This window comes from Stenella coeruleoalba, assembly GCF_951394435.1.
Source record: "Stenella coeruleoalba genome assembly, contig: scaffold_285, whole genome shotgun sequence".
NCBI lineage: Eukaryota > Metazoa > Chordata > Mammalia > Artiodactyla > Delphinidae > Stenella > Stenella coeruleoalba.
Window position 1 is genome coordinate 344,456 of NW_027645879.1, and position 16,915 is coordinate 361,370.

Here is a 16,915-nt window from a genome sequence, read left to right on the forward strand (position 1 = left end):
GAAGATGAACAGGAATAGCGAGAACCAATGAGAGGCTAGCTGGAGGTGTCTGGACGGGCAAATTTAACTCTCATTTCCCACCAGGAAGAGGAATTAACCAAAGGCTCAGCATGCCGGGCCGGAACCAGATTAGGGCCTGAAGCCATCCTGCGGTGTTGCGGCCAGGTCACAAGAAAGCGAGTTGAAGAAAGGAGCTCAGGGGCACTGTAATTCACAAACCTGCAGAGTTATAAATGACAGCTATCGTCCAAAAATAGACTGAAGTAAGGCTGCCAAGAGGACTTGAAAGCGGGGTAGAATTGCAGGAAACCGATTTCAGGAGGTAGACTGGAATTGCATTGAAAGCATAGGAAAAGAGGCAGAACGTCCACAATGATGCACTTGGCCAAAAAGGGCGTATGCGTTTTTTCCTGAATATATTCAGGAAAAAACGCATACGCCCTTTTTGGCCAACCAAGCAAGCTTGCAAAGGAAATCTGCACTACAATGAAGTCTCACTTCCCCCCGGTCAAAAGGGCCATCTGAAAAAAGTGTAAAATCCAGAAAGGCAGGACAGGCCATGGAGAACTGGGAGCCTTGTTATGCTGATGGGCGGGATGTAAATTGCCAACAGACACTCGGGAGAAGTGTATGGTGTTTCCTGAAACATCTAAAAAACAAAGCAACAGAGCCTAGGGCACTTCCACTTATGGTCCTATAGCTTAGGGAAATTAAAATCAAAAAGACACAGCCACCCCAAAGTTTGGGACGCCTCTGTTTACAAGAACCTCGTTTACAGTACAAGTTCAACATCGCAGAAAGTGAAAAATGGATAAAGAAGTTGTGGTATTCACTTACAAAGCAATATCACTCAGCAATGAAATCTATGTCATCAGGGCCTTAGCATCACAATGAGTGGATTCAGGTATGATGATTCTAACTGAAATAAGTCACACAGAAAAAGAAACATCATAAGATATCAGTAATACAAGGAATGGAAACTTGGCTACACAGGAACTGAATTACAGAACAGAACAGGGTCTCAAATTTAGAAAAACAACTTATGCTTGCTTAAGGGTAAAGGTGAGTTGGGGTGCTGCATAAAACCAGAGATTGAAATGAGCACAGATAAAGTTCCTTAAGCCAAATATGGAATAGACAAGAGCTACTCCTTGCTCAATGAAATGGACTCAACACCGCATATTAATCGACTAAGAATGTACCTGACTTGTAAGTATCTTAAAACCTATGGATTGCTATGTCTCCGAAAGAGAATCAAGCATGTGTACAGGGGCATAAACGCAGCAGTGATAGGATTGGAGAGGTTCGGTGAGCAAATGAAGACCCTTTGAAGCCATATTGCATGGTACCCATTCCAAGGGTTTCAATTACCCAGGTTTAAGGTATTCTTCCTTCAGCTAAAACATGCATGTGGAACCTAGAGTATGATCAACCATGTGATCGGGAGACGTGTTCAAATATGTCTCAGTTTTCCTCCCCTGGTACTCGGGTGCAACATTCCAGACGCTTTACTAACACTCTCCCCACTTGGAGAGTCAGTCCCTTTAACCTCCTGTTTGGCCCAGTTTGCAATTTCTGCGGAAGATGAACAGGAATAGCGAGAACCAATGAGAGGCTAGCTGGAGGTGTCTGGACGGGCAAATTTAACTCTCATTTCCCACCAGGAAGAGGAATTAACCAAAGGCTCAGCATGCCGGGCCGGAACCAGATTAGGGCCTGAAGCCATCCTGCGGTGTTGCGGCCAGGTCACAAGAAAGCGAGTTGAAGAAAGGAGCTCAGGGGCACTGTAATTCACAAACATGCAGAGTTATAAATGACAGCTATCGTCCAAAAATAGACTGAAGTAAGGCTGCCAAGAGGACTTGAAAGCGGGGCAGAATTGCAGGAAACCGATTTCAGGAGGTAGACTGAAATTGCATTGAAAGCATAGGAAAAGAGGCAGAACGTCCACAATGATGCACTTGGCCAAAAAGGGCATATGCGTTTTTTCCTGAATATATTCAGGAAAAAACCCATACGCCCTTTTTGGCCAAGCAAGCAAGCTTGCAAAGGAAATCTGCACTACAATGAAGTCTCACTTCCCCCCGGTCAAAAGGGCCATCTGAAAAAAGTGTAAAATCCAGAAAGGCAGGACAGGCCATGGAGAACTGGGAGCCTTGTTATGCTGATGGGCGGGATGTAAATTGCCAACAGACACTTGGGAGAAGTGTATGGTGTTTCCTGAAACATCTAAAAAACAAAGCAACAGAGCCTAGGGCACTGCCACTTATGGTCCTATAGCTTAGGGAAATTAAAATCAAAAAGACACAGCCACCCCAAAGTTTGGAACGGCTCTGTTTACAAGAACCTCGTTTACAGTACAAGTTCAACATCGCAGAAAGTGAAAAATGGATAAAGAAGTTGTGGTATTTACTTACAAAACAATATTACTCAGCAATGAAATCTATGTCATCAGGCCCTTAGCATCACAATGAGTGGATTCAGGTATGATGATTCTAACTGAAGTAAGTCACACAGAAAAAGAAACATCATAAGATATCAGTAATACACGGAATGTAAACTTGGCTACACAGGAACTGAATTCCAAAACAGAACAGGTTCTCAAATTTAGAAAACCAACTTATGCTTGCTTAAGGGGAAAGGTGAGTTGGGTTGCTGCATAAAACCAGAGATTGAAATGAGCACAGATAAAGTTCCTTAAGCCAAATATGGAATAGACAAGAGCTACTCCTTGCTCAACGAAATGGACTCAACACCGCATATTAAACGCCTAAGAATGTACCTGACTAGTAACTATCTTAAAACCTATGGATTGCTATGTCTCCGAAAGAGAATCAAGCATGTGTACAGGGGCATAAACGCAGCAGTGATAGGTTTGGAGAGGTTCGGTCAGCAAATGAAGACCCTTTGAAGTCATATTGCATGGTACCCATTCCACGGGTTTCAACTACCCAGGTTTTAGGTATTCTTCCTTCAGCTAAAACATGCATGTGGAACCCAGAGTATGATCAACCATGTGATCGGGAGACGTGTTCAAATATGTCTCAGTTTTCCTCCCCTGGTACTCGGGTGCAACAATCCAGACGCTTTACTAACACTCTCCCGACTTGGAGAGTCAGTGTCTTTAACCTCCTGTTTGGCCCAGTTTGCAATTTCTGCGGAAGATGAACAGGAATAGCGAGAACCAATGAGAGACTAGCTGGAGGTGTCTGGACGGGCAAATTTAACTCTCATTTCCTACCAGGAAGAGGAATTAACCAAAGGCTCAGCGTGCCGTGCCGGAACCAGATTAGGGCCTGAAGCCATCCTGCGGTGTTGCGGCCAGCTCACAAGAAAGCGAGTTGAAGAAAGGAGCTCAGGGGCACTGTAATTCACAAACCTGCAGAGTTATAAATGACAGCTATCGTCCAAAAATAGACTGAAGTAAGGCTGCCAAGAGGACTTGAAAGCGGGGCAGAATTGCAGGAAACCGATTTCAGGAGGTAGACTGGAATTGCATTGAAAGCATAGGAAAAGAGGCAGAACGTCCACATTGATGCACTTGGCCAAAAAGGGCGTATGCGTTTTTTCCTGAATATATTCAGGAAAAAACGCATACGCACTTTTTGGCCAACCAAGCAAGCTTGCAAAGGAAATCTGCACTACAATGAAGTCTCACTTCCCCCCGGTCAAAAGGGCCATCTGAAAAAAGTGTAAAATCCAGAAAGGCAACAGGCCATGGAGAACTGGGAGCCTTGTTATGCTGATGGGCGGGATGTAAATTGCCAACAGACACTCGGGAGAAGTGTATGGTGTTTCCTGAAACATCTAAAAAACAAAGCAACAGAGCCTAGGGCACTTCCACTTATGGTCCTATAGCTTAGGGAAATTAAAATCAAAAAGACACAGCCACCCCAAAGTTTGGGACGCCACTGTTTACAAGAACCTCGTTTACAGTACAAGTTCAACATCGCAGAAAGTGAAAAATGGATAAAGAACTTGTGGTACTTACGTACAATGCAGTATCACTCAGCAATGAAATCTATGTCATCAGGCCCGTAGCAGCATAATGAGTAGATTCAGGTACGATGATTCTAACTGAAATAAGTCACACAGAAAAAGAAACATCATAAGATATCAGTAATACACGGAATGTAAACGTGGCTACACAGGAACTGAATTACAGAACAGAACAGGGTCTCAAATTTAGAAAACCAACTTATTCTTGCTTAAGGGGAAAGGTGAGTTGGGGTGCTGCATAAAACCAGAGATTGAAATGAGCACAGATAAAGTTCCTTAAGCCAAATATGGAATAGACAAGAGCTACTCCTTGCTCAACGAAATGGACTCAACACCGCATATTAAACGCCTAAGAATGTACCTGACTAGTAAGTATCTTAAAACCTATGGATTGCTATGTCTCCGAAAGAGAATCAAGCATGTGTACAGGGGCATAAACGCAGCAGTGATAGGATTGGAGAGGTTCGGTGAGCAAATGAAGACCCTTTGAAGTCATATTGCATGGTACCCATTCCACGGGTTTCAACTACCCAGGTTTAAGGTATTCTTCCTTCAGCTAAAACATGCATGTGGAACCTAGAGTATGATCAACCATGTGATCGGGAGACGTGTTCAAATATGTCTCAGTTTTCCTCCCCTGGTACTCGGGTGCAACATTCCAGACGCTTTACTAACACTCTCCCCACTTGGAGAGTCAGTCCCTTTAACCTCCTGTTTGGTCCAGTTTGCAATTTCTACGGAAGATGAACAGGAATAGCGAGAAACAATGGAGACTAGCTGGAGGTGTCTGGACGGGCAAATTTAACTCTCATTTCCTACCAGGAAGAGGAATTAACCAAAGGCTCAGCGTGCCATGCCAGAACCAGATTGGGGCCTGAAGCCATCCTGCGGTGTTACGGCCAGCTCAAAAGAAGGCGAGTTGAAGAAAGGAGCTCAGGGGCACTGTAATTCACAAACCTGCAGAGTTATAAATGACAGCTATCGTCCAAAAATAGACTGAAGTAAGGCTGCCAAGAGGACTTGAAAGCGGGGCAGAATTGCAGGAAACCGATTTCAGGAGGTAGACTGGAATTGCATTGAAAGCATAGGAAAAGAGGCAGAACGTCCACAATGATGCACTTGGCCAAAAAGGGCGTATGCGTTTTTTCCTGAATATATTCAGGAAAAAACGCATACGCCCTTTTTGGCCAACCAAGCAAGCTTGCAAAGGAAATCTGCACTACAATGAAGTCTCACTTCCCCCTGGTCAAAAGGGCCATCTGAAAAAAGTGTAAAATCCAGAAAGGCAGGACAGGCCATGGACAACTGGGAGCCTTGTTATGCTGATGGGCGGGATGTAAATTGCCAACAACCACTCGGGAGAAGTGTATGGTGTTTCCTGAAACATCTAAAAAACAAAGCAACAGAACCTAGGGCACTTCCACTTATGGTCCTATAGCTTAGGGAAATTAAAATCAAAAAGACACAGCCACCCCAAAGTTTGGGACGCCTCTGTTTACAAGAACCTCGTTTACAGTACAAGTTCAACACCGCAGAAAGTGAAAAATGGATAAAGAAGTTGTGGTATTTACTTACAAAGCAATATCACTCAGCAATGAAATCTGTGTCATCAGGCCCTTAGCAGCACAATGAGTGGATTCAGGTATGATGATTCTAACTGAAATAAGTCACACAGAAAAAGAAACATCATAAGATATCAGTAATACACGGAATGTAAACTTGGCTAAACAGGAACTGAATTACAGAACAGAACAGGGTCTCAAATTTAGAAAAACAACTTATGCTTGCTTAAGGGTAAAGGTGAGTTGGGGTGCTGCATAAAACCAGAGATTGAAATGAGCACAGATAAAGTTCCTTAAGCCAAATATGGAATAGACAAGAGCTACTCCTTGCTCAACGAAATGGACTCAACACCGCATATTAAACGCCTAAGAATGTACCTGACTAGTAAGTATCTTAAAACCTATGGATTGCTATGTCTCCGAAAGAGAATCAAGCATGTGTACAGGGGCATAAACGCAGCAGTGATAGGATTGGAGAGGTTCGGTGAGCAAATGAAGACCCTTTAAAGTCATATTGCATGGTACCCATTCCACGGGTTTCAACTCTCCAGGTTTAAGGTATTCTTCCTTCAGCTAAAACATGCATGTGGAACCTAGAGTATGATCAACCATGTGATCGGGAGACGTGTTCAAATATGTCTCAGTTTTCGTACCCTGGTACTCGGGTGCAACATTCCAGACGCTTTACTAACACTCTCCCGACTTGGAGAGTCAGTCCCTTTAACCTCCTGTTTGGCCCAGTTTGCAATTTCTGCGGAAGATGAACAGGAATAGCGAGAACCAATGAGAGACTAGCTGGAGGTGTCTGGACGGGCAAATTTAAGTCTCATTTCCCACCAGGAAGAGGAAATAACCAAAGGCTCAGCGTGCCGTGCCGGAACCAGATTAGGGCCTGAAGCCATCCTGCGGTGTTGCGGCCAGCTCACAAGAAAGCGAGTTGAAGAAAGGAGCTCAGGGGCACTGTAATTCACAAACCTGCAGAGTTATAAATGACAGCTATCGTCCAAAAATAGACTGAAGTAAGGCTGCCAAGAGGACTTGAAAGCGGGGCAGAATTGCAGGAAACCGATTTCAGGAGGTAGACTGGAATTGCATTGAAAGCATAGGAAAAGAGGCAGAACGTCCACATTGATGCACTTGGCCAAAAAGGGCGTATGCGTTTTTTCCTGAATATATTCAGGAAAAAACGCATACGCCCTTTTTGGCCAACCAAGCAAGCTTGCAAAGGAAATCTGCACTACAATGAAGTCTCACTTCCCCCCGGTCAAAAGGGCCATCTGAAAAAAGTGTAAAATCCAGAAAGGCAACAGGCCATGGAGAACTGGGAGCCTTGTTATGCTGATGGGCGGGATGTAAATTGCCAACAGACACTCGGGAGAAGTGTATGGTGTTTCCTGAAACATCTAAAAAACAAAGCAACAGAGCCTAGGGCACTTCCACTTATGGTCCTATAGCTTAGGGAAATTAAAATCAAAAAGACACAGCCACCCCAAAGTTTGGGACGCCTCTGTTTACAAGAACCTCGTTTACAGTACAAGTTCAACATCGCAGAAAGTGAAAAATGGATAAAGAACTTGTGGTACTTACGTACAATGCAGTATCACTCAGCAATGAAATCTATGTCATCAGGCCCGTAGCAGCATAATGAGTAGATTCAGGTACGATGATTCTAACTGAAATAAGTCACACAGAAAAAGAAACATCATAAGATATCAGTAATACACGGAATGTAAACGTGGCTACACAGGAACTGAATTACAGAACAGAACAGGGTCTCAAATTTAGAAAACCAACTTATTCTTGCTTAAGGGGAAAGGTGAGTTGGGGTGCTGCATAAAACCAGAGATTGAAATGAGCACAGATAAAGTTCCTTAAGCCAAATATGGAATAGACAAGAGCTACTCCTTGCTCAACGAAATGGACTCAACACCCCATATTAAACGCCTAAGAATGTACCTGACTAGTAAGTATCTTAAAACCTATGGATTGCTATGTCTCCGAAAGAGAATCAAGCATGTGTACAGGGGCATAAACGCAGCAGTGATAGGATTGGAGAGGTTCGGTGAGCAAATGAAGACCCTTTGAAGTCATATTGCATGGTACCCATTCCACGGGTTTCAACTACCCAGGTTTAAGGTATTCTTCCTTCAGCTAAAACATGCATGTGGAACCTAGAGTATGATCAACCATGTGATCGGGAGACGTGTTCAAATATGTCTCAGTTTTCCTCCCCTGGTACTCGGGTGCAACATTCCAGACGCTTTACTAACACTCTCCCCACTTGGAGAGTCAGTCCGTTTAACTTCCTGTTTTTCCCAGTTTGCAATTTCTGCGGAAGATGAACAGGAATAGCGAGAACCAATGAGAGGCTAGCTGGAGGTGTCTGGACGGGCAAATTTAACTCTCATTTCCCACCAGGAAGAGGAATTAACCAAAGGCTCAGCATGCCGTGCTGGAACCAGATTAGGGCCTGAAGCCATCCTGCGGTGTTGCGGCCAGGTCACAAGAAAGCGAGTTGAAGAAAGGAGCTCAGGGGCACTGTAATTCACAAACCTGCAGAGTTATAAATGACAGCTATCGTCCAAAAATAGACTGAAGTAAGGCTGCCAAGAGGACTTGAAAGCGGGTCAGAATTTCAGGAAACCGATTTCAGGAGGTAGACTGGAATTGCATTGAAAGCATAGGAAAAGAGGCAGAACGTCCACAATGATGCACTTGGCCAAAAAGGGCGTATGCGTTTTTTCCTGAATATATTCAGGAAAAAACGCATACGCCCTTTTTGGCCAACCAAGCAAGCTTGCAAAGGAAATCTGCACTACAATGAAGTCTCACTTCCCCCCGGTCAAAAGGGCCATCTGAAAAAAGTGTAAAATCCAGAAAGGCAGGACAGGCCATGGAGAACTGGGAGCCTTGTTATGCTGATGGGCGGGATGTAAATTGCCAACAACCACTCGGGAGAAGTGTATGGTGTTTCCTGAAACATCTAAAAAACAAAGCAACAGAACCTAGGGCACTTCCACTTATGGTCCTATAGCTTAGGGAAATTAAAATCAAAAAGACACAGCCACCCCAAAGTTTGGAACGGCTCTGTTTACAAGAACCTCGTTTACAGTACAAGTTCAACATCGCAGAAAGTGAAAAATGGATAAAGAAGTTGTGGTATTTACTTACAAAGCAATATCACTCAGCAATGAAATCTGTGTCATCAGGCCCTTAGCAGCACAATGAGTGGATTCAGGTATGATGATTCTAACTGAAATAAGTCACACAGAAAAAGAAACATCATAAGATATCAGTAATACACGGAATGTAAACTTGGCTACACAGGAACTGAATTACAGAACAGAACAGGGTCTCAAATTTAGAAAACCAACTTATTCTTGCTTAAGGGGAAAGGTGAGTTGGGGTGCTGCATAAAACCAGAGATTGAAATGAGCACAGATAAAGTTCCTTAAGCCAAATATGGAATAGACAAGAGCTACTCCTTGCTCAACGAAATGGACTCAACACCGCATATTAAACGCCTAAGAATGTACCTGACTAGTAAGTATCTTAAAACCTATGGATTGCTATGTCTCCGAAAGAGAATCAAGCATGTGTACAGGGGCATAAACGCAGCAGTGATAGGATTGGAGAGGTTCGGTGAGCAAATGAAGACCCTTTGAAGTCATATTGCATGGTACCCATTCCACGGGTTTCAACTACCCAGGTTTAAGGTATTCTTCCTTCAGCTAAAACATGCATGTGGAACCTAGAGTATGATCAACCATGTGATCGGGAGACGTGTTCAAATATGTCTCAGTTTTCCTCCCCTGGTACTCGGGTGCAACATTCCAGACGCTTTACTAACACTCTCCCCACTTGGAGAGTCAGTCCGTTTAACTTCCTGTTTTGCCCAGTTTGCAATTTCTGCGGAAGATGAACAGGAATAGCGAGAACCAATGAGAGGCTAGCTGGAGGTGTCTGGACGGGCAAATTTAACTCTCATTTCCCACCAGGAAGAGGAATTAACCAAAGGCTCAGCATGCCGTGCCGGAACCAGATTAGGGCCTGAAGCCATCCTGCGGTGTTGCGGCCAGGTCACAAGAAAGCGAGTTGAAGAAAGGAGCTCAGGGGCACTGTAATTCACAAACCTGCAGAGTTATAAATGACAGCTATCGTCCAAAAATAGACTGAAGTAAGGCTGCCAAGAGGACTTGAAAGCGGGTCAGAATTGCAGGAAACCGATTTCAGGAGGTAGACTGGAATTGCATTGAAAGCATAGGAAAAGAGGCAGAACGTCCACAATGATGCACTTGGCCAAAAAGGGCGTATGCGTTTTTTCCTGAATATATTCAGGAAAAAACGCATACGCCCTTTTTGGCCAACCAAGCAAGCTTGCAAAGGAAATCTGCACTACAATGAAGTCTCACTTCCCCCCGGTCAAAAGGGCCATCTGAAAAAAGTGTAAAATCCAGAAAGGCAGGACAGGCCATGGAGAACTGGGAGCCTTGTTATGCTGATGGGCGGGATGTAAATTGCCAACAACCACTCGGGAGAAGTGTATGGTGTTTCCTGAAACATCTAAAAAACAAAGCAACAGAACCTAGGGCACTTCCACTTATGGTCCTATAGCTTAGGGAAATTAAAATCAAAAAGACACAGCCACCCCAAAGTTTGGAACGGCTCTGTTTACAAGAACCTCGTTTACAGTACAAGTTCAACATCGCAGAAAGTGAAAAATGGATAAAGAAGTTGTGGTATTTACTTACAAAGCAATATCACTCAGCAATGAAATCTGTGTCATCAGGCCCTTAGCAGCACAATGAGTGGATTCAGGTATGATGATTCTAACTGAAATAAGTCACACAGAAAAAGAAACATCATAAGATATCAGTAATACACGGAATGTAAACTTGGCTACACAGGAACTGAATTACAGAACAGAACAGGGTCTCAAATTTAGAAAACCAACTTATTCTTGCTTAAGGGGAAAGGTGAGTTGGGGTGCTGCATAAAACCAGAGATTGAAATGAGCACAGATAAAGTTCCTTAAGCCAAATATGGAATAGACAAGAGCTACTCCTTGCTCAACGAAATGGACTCAACACCGCATATTAAACGCCTAAGAATGTACCTGACTAGTAAGTATCTTAAAACCTATGGATTGCTATGTCTCCGAAAGAGAATCAAGCATGTGTACAGGGGCATAAACGCAGCAGTGATAGGATTGGAGAGGTTCGGTGAGCAAATGAAGACCCTTTGAAGTCATATTGCATGGTACCCATTCCACGGGTTTCAACTACCCAGGTTTAAGGTATTCTTCCTTCAGCTAAAACATGCATGTGGAACCTAGAGTATGATCAACCATGTGATCGGGAGACGTGTTCAAATATGTCTCAGTTTTCCTCCCCTGGTACTCGGGTGCAACATTCCAGACGCTTTACTAACACTCTCCCCACTTGGAGAGTCAGTCCCTTTAACCTCCTGTTTGGTCCAGTTTGCAATTTCTAAAGAAGATGAACAGGAATAGCGAGAACCAATGGAGACTAGCTGGAGGTGTCTGGACGGGCAAATTTAACTCTCATTTCCTACCAGGAAGAGGAATTAACCAAAGGCTCAGCGTGCCATGCCAGAACCAGATTGGGGCCTGAAGCCATCCTGCGGTGTTACGGCCAGCTCAAAAGAAGGCGAGTTGAAGAAAGGAGCTCAGGGGCACTGTAATTCACAAACCTGCAGAGTTATAAATGACAGCTATCGTCCAAAAATAGACTGAAGTAAGGCTGCCAAGAGGACTTGAAAGCGGGGCAGAATTGCAGGAAACCGATTTCAGGAGGTAGACTGGAATTGCATTGAAAGCATAGGAAAAGAGGCAGAACGTCCACAATGATGCACTTGGCCAAAAAGGGCGTATGCGTTTTTTCCTGAATATATTCAGGAAAAAACGCATACGCCCTTTTTGGCCAACCAAGCAAGCTTGCAAAGGAAATCTGCACTACAATGAAGTCTCACTTCCCCCTGGTCAAAAGGGTCATCTGAAAAAAGTGTAAAATCCAGAAAGGCAGGACAGGCCATGGACAACTGGGAGCCTTGTTATGCTGATGGGCGGGATGTAAATTGCCAACAACCACTCGGGAGAAGTGTATGGTGTTTCGTGAAACATCTAAAAAACAAAGCAACAGAACCTAGGGCACTTCCACTTATGGTCCTATAGCTTAGGGAAATTAAAATCAAAAAGACACAGCCACCCCAAAGTTTGGGACGCCTCTGTTTACAAGAACCTCGTTTACAGTACAAGTTCAACACCGCAGAAAGTGAAAAATGGATAAAGAACTTGTGGTATTTACTTACAAAGCAATATCACTCAGCAATGAAATCTGTGTCATCAGGCCCTTAGCAGCACAATGAGTGGATTCAGGTATGATGATTCTAACTGAAATAAGTCACACAGAAAAAGAAACATCATAAGATATCAGTAATACACGGAATGTAAACTTGGCTAAACAGGAACTGAATTACAGAACAGAACAGGGTCTCATATTTAGAAAAACAACTTATGCTTGCTTAAGGGTAAAGGTGAGTTGGGGTGCTGCATAAAACCAGAGATTGAAATGAGCACAGATAAAGTTCCTTAAGCCAAATATGGAATAGACAAGAGCTACTCCTTGCTCAACGAAATGGACTCAACACCGCATATTAAACGCCTAAGAATGTACCTGACTAGTAAGTATCTTAAAACCTATGGATTGCTATGTCTCCGAAAGAGAATCAAGCATGTGTACAGGGGCATAAACGCAGCAGTGATAGGATTGGAGAGGTTCGGTGAGCAAATGAAGACCCTTTAAAGTCATATTGCATGGTACCCATTCCACGGGTTTCAACTCTCCAGGTTTAAGGTATTCTTCCTTCAGCTAAAACATGCATGTGGAACCTAGAGTATGATCAACCATGTGATCGGGAGACGTGTTCAAATATGTCTCAGTTTTCCTCCCCTGGTACTCGGGTGCAACATTCCAGACGCTTTACTAACACTCTCCCGACTTGGAGAGTCAGTCCCTTTAACCTCCTGTTTGGCCCAGTTTGCAATTTCTGCGGAAGATGAACAGGAATAGCGAGAACCAATGGAGACTAGCTGGAGGTGTCTGGACGGGCAAATTTAACTCTCATTTCCTACCAGGAAGAGGAATTAACCAAAGGCTCAGCGTGCCATGCCAGAACCAGATTAGGGCCTGAAGCCATCCTGCGGTGTTGCGGCCAGCTCAAAAGAAGGCGAGTTGAAGAAAGGAGCTCAGGGGCACTGTAATTCACAAACCTGCAGAGTTATAAATGACAGCTATCGTCCAAAAATAGACTGAAGTAAGGCTGCCAAGAGGACTTGAAAGCGGGGCAGAATTGCAGGAAACCGATTTCAGGAGGTAGACTGGAATTGCATTGAAAGCATAGGAAAAGAGGCAGAACGTCCACAATGATGCACTTGGCCAAAAAGGGCGTATGCGTTTTTCCCTGAATATATTCAGGAAAAAACGCATACGCCCTTTTTGGCCAACTAAGCAAGCTTGCAAAGGAAATCTGCACTACAATGAAGTCTCACTTCCCTCCGGTCAAAAGGGCCATCTGAAAAAAGTGTAAAATCCAGAAAGGCAGGACAGGCCATGGAGAACTGGGAGCCTTGTTATGTTGATGGGCGGGATGTAAATTGCCAACAACCACTCGGGAGAAGTGTATGGTGTTTCCTGAAACATCTAAAAAACAAAGCAACAGAACCTAGGGCACTTCCACTTATGGTCCTATAGCTTAGGGAAATTAAAATCAAAAAGACACAGCCACCCCAAAGTTTGGAACGGCTCTGTTTACAAGAACCTCATTTACAGTACAAGTTCAACATCGCAGAAAGTGAAAAATGGATAAAGAAGTTGTGGTATTTACTTACAAAACAATATCACTCAGCAATGAAATCTGTGTCATCAGGCCCTTAGCAGCACAATGAGTGGATTCAGGTATGATGATTCTAACTGAAATAAGTCACACAGAAAAAGAAACATCATAAGATATCAGTAATGCACGGAATGTAAACTTGGCTACACAGGAACTGAATTACAGAACAGAACAGGGTCTCAAATTTCGAAAACCGACTTATGCTTGCTTAAGGGGAAAGGTGAGTTGGGGTGCTGCATAAAACCAGAGATTGAAATGAGCACAGATAAAGTTCCTTAAGCCAAATATAGAATAGACAAGAGCTACTCCTTGCTCAATGAAATGGACTCAACACCGCATATTAAACGCCTAAGAATGTACCTGACTAGTAAGTATCTTAAAACCTATGGATTGCTATGTCTCCGAAAGAGAATCAAGCATGTGTACAGGGACATAAACGCAGCAGTGATAGGATTGGAGAGGTTCGGTGAGCAAATGAAGACCCTTTGAAGTCATATTGCATGGTACCCATTCCACGGGTTTCAACTACCCAGGTTTAAGGTATTCTTCCTTCAGCTAAAACATGCATGTGGAACCCAGAGTATGATCAACCATGTGATCGGGAGACGTGTTCAAATATGTCTCAGTTTTCGTACCCTGGTACTCGGGTGCAACATTCCAGACGCTTTACTAACACTCTCCCGACTTGGAGAGTCAGTGTCTTTAACCTCCTGTTTGGCCCAGTTTGCAATTTCTGCGGAAGATGAACAGGAATAGCGAGAACCAATGAGAGACTAGCTGGAGGTGTCTGGACGGGCAAATTTAACTCTCATTTCCCACCAGGAAGAGGAATTAACCAAAGGCTCAGCGTGCCATGCCAGAACAAGATTAGGGCCTGAAGCCATCCTGCGGTGTTGCGGCCAGCTCACAAGAAAGCGAGTTGAAGAAAGGAGCTCAGGGGCACTGTAATTCACAAACCTGCAGAGTTATAAATGACAGCTATCGTCCAAAAATAGACTGAAGTAAGGCTGCCAAGAGGACTTGAAAGCGGGGCAGAATTGCAGGAAACCGATTTCAGGAGGTAGACTGGAATTGCATTGAAAGCATAGGAAAAGAGGCCGAACGTCCACAATGAGGCACTTGGCCAAAAAGGGCATATGCGTTTTTTCCTGAATATATTCAGGAAAAAACGCATACGCCCTTTTTGGCCAACCAAGCAAGCTTGCAAAGGAAATCTGCACTACAATGAAGTCTCACTTCCCTCCAGTCAAAAGGGCCATCTGAAAAAAGTGTAAAATCCAGAAAGGCAGGACAGGCCATGGAGAACTGGGAGCCTTGTTATGCTGATGGGCGGGATGTAAATTGCCAACAACCACTCGGGAGAAGTGTATGGTGTTTCCTGAAACATCTAAAAAACAAAGCAACAGAACCTAGGGCACTTCCACTTATGGTCCTATAGCTTAGGGAAATTAAAATCAAAAAGACACAGCCACCCCAAAGTTTGGAACGGCTCTGTTTACAAGAACCTCGTTTACAGTACAAGTTCAACATCGCAGAAAGTGAAAAATGGATAAAGAACTTGTGGTATTTACTTACAATGCAGTATCACTCAGCAATGAAATCTGTGTCATCAGGCCCTTAGCAGCACAATGAGTGGATTCAGGTATGATGATTCTAACTGAAATAAGTCACACAGAAAAAGAAACATCATAAGATATCAGTAATACACGGAATGTAAACTTGGCTACACAGGAACTGAATTACAGAACAGAACAGGGTCTCAAATTTAGAAAACCAACTTATGCTTGCTTAAGGGTAAAGGTGAGTTGGGGTGCTGCATAAAACCAGAGATTGAAATGAGCACAGATAAAGTTCCTTAAGCCAAATATGGAATAGACAAGAGCTACTCCTTGCTCAACGAAATGGACTCAACACCCCATATTAAACGCCTAAGAATGTACCTGACTTGTAAGTATCTTAAAACCTATGGATTGCTATGTCTCCGAAAGAGAATCAAGCATGTGTACAGGGGCATAAACGCAGCAGTGATAGGATTGGAGAGGTTCGGTGAGCAAATGAAGACCCTTTGAAGTCATATTGCATGGTACCCATTCCACGGGTTTCAACTACCCAGGTTTAAGGTATTCTTCCTTCAGCTAAAACATGCATGTGGAACCTAGAGTATGATCAACCATGTGATCGGGAGACGTGTTCAAATATGTCTCAGTTTTCGTACCCTGGTACTCGGGTGCAACATTCCAGATGCTTTACTAACACTCTCCCTACTTGGTGAGTCAGTGCCTTTAACCTCCTGTTTGCCCCAGTTTGCAATTTCTGCGGAAGATGAACAGGAATAGCGAGAACCAATGAGAGACTAGCTGGAGGTGTCTGGACGGGCAAATTTAACTCTCATTTCCCACCAGGAAGAGGAATTAACCAAAGGCTCAGCGTGCCGTGCCAGATCCAGATTAGGGCCTGAAGCCATCCTGCGGTGTTGCGGCCAGCTCACAAGAAAGCGAGTTGAAGAAAGGAGCTCAGGGGCACTGTAATTCACAAACCTGCAGAGTTATAAATGACAGCTATCGTCCAAAAACAGACTGAAGTAAGGCTGCCAAGAGGACTTGAAAGCGGGGCAGAATTGCAGGAAACCGATTTCAGGAGGTAGACTGGAATTGCATTGAAAGCATAGGAAAAGAGGCAGAACGTCCACAATGATGCACTTGGCCAAAAAGGGCGTATGCGTTTTTCCCTGAATATATTCAGGAAAAAACGCATACGCCCTTTTTGGCCAACTAAGCAAGCTTGCAAAGGAAATCTGCACTACAATGAAGTCTCACTTCCCTCCGGTCAAAAGGGCCATCTGAAAAAAGTGTAAAATCCAGAAAGGCAGGACAGGCCATGGAGAACTGGGAGCCTTGTTATGTTGATGGGCGGGATGTAAATTGCCAACAACCACTCGGGAGAAGTGTATGGTGTTTCCTGAAACATCTAAAAAACAAAGCAACAGAACCTAGGGCACTTCCACTTATGGTCCTATAGCTTAGGGAAATTAAAATCAAAAAGACACAGCCACCCCAAAGTTTGGAACGGCTCTGTTTACAAGAACCTCATTTACAGTAGAAGTTCAACATCGCAGAAAGTGAAAAATGGATAAAGAAGTTGTGGTATTTACTTACAAAACAATATCACTCAGCAATGAAATCTGTGTCATCAGGCCCTTAGCAGCACAATGAGTGGATTCAGGTATGATGATTCTAACTGAAATAAGTCACACAGAAAAAGAAACATCATAAGATATCAGTAATGCACGGAATGTAAACTTGGCTACACAAGAACTGAATTACAGAACAGAACAGGGTCTCAAATTTCGAAAACCGACTTATGCTTGCTTAAGGGGAAAGGTGAGTTGGGGTGCTGCATAAAACCAGAGATTGAAATGAGCACAGATAAAGTTCCTTAAG

General features: G+C 43.7%; 1 long non-coding RNA gene across 1 annotated transcript; it reads right to left on the minus strand.

Moving 5' to 3' along the window:
* Positions 1 to 7,145: 7,145 nt before the first annotated feature.
* On the minus strand, positions 7,146 to 16,698 carry LOC307181496. The gene is made up of 3 exons (XR_013826914.1): positions 16,631 to 16,698; positions 13,471 to 13,552; positions 7,146 to 7,234 (listed from the first exon to the last, which is right to left on the minus strand). It is a non-coding gene; the product is annotated as an uncharacterized lncRNA (long non-coding RNA).
* Between the last annotated feature and the right edge of the window lie 217 nt (positions 16,699 to 16,915).